The sequence below is a fragment of the Myotis davidii genome, unplaced genomic scaffold (assembly GCF_000327345.1).
Source record: "Myotis davidii unplaced genomic scaffold, ASM32734v1 scaffold299, whole genome shotgun sequence".
Classification (NCBI taxonomy): Eukaryota; Metazoa; Chordata; class Mammalia; order Chiroptera; family Vespertilionidae; genus Myotis; species Myotis davidii.
Window position 1 is genome coordinate 74,640 of NW_006293088.1, and position 2,753 is coordinate 77,392.

Consider the following 2,753-nt stretch of genomic DNA (forward strand, 5'->3'; position numbering starts at 1 on the left):
AACAGCAGCAGGACCACGGGGCAGCAGCTCAGGTGCACGGAAAGGGACGCGGAGCGGACGACGCGGCCGCCGCGTCTGCGCCGACACCCGGCATCCAAGTCACGTGGCAGGGCCCCGCCCCCTCCGCGCAGGTGGAGGGTCGGCCATAGAGAGCTCCCCCTGGGAGGGCTAGAGAGGCGCCCGTCCTTGTTTGCTCCGCGCTTCCCCCTAGCGGCGGGTGGTCTTCCAAGTGAGGAGCCAGTGAATCCAGAGAACAAATGAAAAAGTCGAGAGGAAGGGTAGATGAAGGGAGCGTGAGAGGTGAGGATAGCGGCAAAAGTGAGGAAAGAATAGACATGAACACTTAACTCTAGCTGTGAGCCTGCAGTTGGGGTAGGCGTTTTCACATGACTCATTCTTGTTTAACTGTCCCAAATTACAGGAAACTGAATCTGAGAGGTTAACTATGTTCAAGATCACACAGCTCAGATGCAGAGCTTTTCCCTGGTTCCAAAACCATTCGCTTTGTTGATTTAACCTGCCCTTCTCGACCTCTACTGTCCCTCATAATTCAAGGGAGAGGTACTCTTCGTTCCAGCGTACGTTTGCCCAGACCTATGGGTAAGGGTCTTCCTGGGACACAGGAGTTGCCGTTTTAAAACTGGGACAGTCCCTGGTATACCAGGACAGTTGGTCATCCTATTCCACACCCACCTACTCTGGAAGCTGACTCCATCAGCAATCCCTTCTGCTCCCTCATCTCCGCTCCTCTTCGGCAATAGCTCCCACTTCTTCAGTTTCAATTAACATCTGTATTTATCTTTGACTAGGGTCCCGGTGCATGAAATTCATGCACTTGAGGGGGGTGTCCCTCAGCCTGGCCTGCGCCCTCTCGCAGTCCGGGAGCCCTGGGGGGATGTCTGACTGACAGCTTAGTGGGCCTAAGCCATCAGTCAGACATCCTTAGCATTGCCAGGGAGGCAGGAGAGGCTCCCACCACTGCCACTGTGCTCGACAGCGGTGAATCCAGCTTCTGGCTGAGCAGCATCCCCTTGTGGGAGCACACTGACCACCCATTCCACCATTTGGTCATTTGCATATTAGCCTTTTATTATATAGGATGTGTAAAGAACTCTCATTTCAGCACTGTGCTGGTGCCAGATATAACACTAAAGCAAGGAAACATAGCAGCTGCCCTCAGGAAGCCCAGATTCTAGTGGGACACAGGCAAGGACACAGCAATTACAATAATACTCCATGACAAATGCTGTCAAGGAGGAGGCACAGGGTGCTGTAAGGAAAAGTGGAGTGAAAAATGCAAAAAGGGCCCGGCGATGGTTCAGTGGTTGAGCATTAACCTAAGAACCAGGAGGTCACGGTTCAATTCCCAATCAGGGCATATGCCCAGGTTACGGGCTCAATACCCAGTGTAGGCTATGCAGAAGGCAGCCAATCAATGATTCTCTCTCATCATTGATGTTTCTATCTCTCTGTCCCTCTCCCTTCCTCTCGGAAATCAATAAAAATGTATATATGTATATTTTTAATCTATTTTTTTAATGCAAAAAGGCTTCCCAGAAGGTCTGAATTCTAAGCAGAAGCTTAAGGGATGAGTAGGACTTGTCCAGACTGAGAAAGCTCAAAGCAAAAGGGACTGTGTATCCAACACCGAAGCTCAGTTCAGAGGAACTGAAGGAAGTGCAATCTAATAGGAGCACAGGGCTTGAGCCATGAGGCCAGAAGCAGAAGGCAGGCTCAGCTTTGGACAACCTCACAGGGCATGTGGAAGAGTTTTATTCCAAAGCCTTAGAGCCATGGGGAGCCATTGAAGGATTTTAATCGAAACTAACATGATCAGGTCTATTTTAGAAATATGTATTTGGCTATAGTGGGGAGAATGGGTTAAAGGTGGAATGCCAAGTAGGAGGCCCCTCTAGGTGTCCAAAGACAGGTGATGGTGATGGTGATGGCTGGGACTGGGATGAAGGGGAAGACAAATAGATTGAAAAGGAAGATTCACACGTTAGTAAAAATTCATGAAACGAAATTGGACTGAATTGTTGTGGAATGTGTTACATGCTGCACTCAAGTTCCTGAAATTCTTTCTCGACAGATCCTTCTTTGATTCTCAGGAAGAAACAGGCATGAATTGTGTCTGGCTCCGCCTTTTCTTGCACAGACATTCCAAGCCTGCAATGACCCCTCTGCTTGTATTTAGTAAAGTTGGGAGGCAGTGCTAGGAGTGGAAAATCCCCTCACAGGAAGGCAGAGACCCAGATTCCGGTCCAGGTCTGTCACTGACTGACTCCATGATCTTGGGTTACTTGCTTCTCTTCCCTAGTTTCCTTTTCCTCACTAGTAAAATGGGAATAACAGCAATGAAGACCAAATCCTATCTAATAAAAGACAAAAATGGTAATTGGCGTACGACCAATACCCTTTTCATTGGCTAATCAGGGCTATATGCAAATTAACTGCCAACTAAGATTGGCAGTTAACTGCCAACAAGATGGCGGTTAATTTGCATATGTAGGCACAATGCAGGGAGGCGAAACGGAAAGCAGGAAGAAGCCCTCTGCCACTGACAGTGATTGGAAACCCAGGGGGGAGCTAAGAGCTGGGGGGCAGCCATGATCGGAGAATCAGGGGCCTTTGCCGCCCTGGCCAGTAATAGCAGGAAGTAGGGGTGGAGCCAGTGATGGGAGCTGGGCATGGTCAAAGCTGGCAGTCCCAGGAGCTAGGGGTCCCTTGCCTGGCCCTAAAGCAAAGCCCAA

At 49.7% G+C, this 2,753-nt stretch overlaps 1 protein-coding gene across 1 annotated transcript in view; it reads right to left on the reverse strand.

Moving 5' to 3' along the window:
• The window catches only part of OTUD3 (OTU deubiquitinase 3), a gene marked incomplete at its 5' end in the record, with an annotated part of 24,641 nt that overhangs the window by 21,461 nt on the left and 427 nt on the right, over positions 1-2,753 (reverse strand). The window lies entirely within an intron of this gene.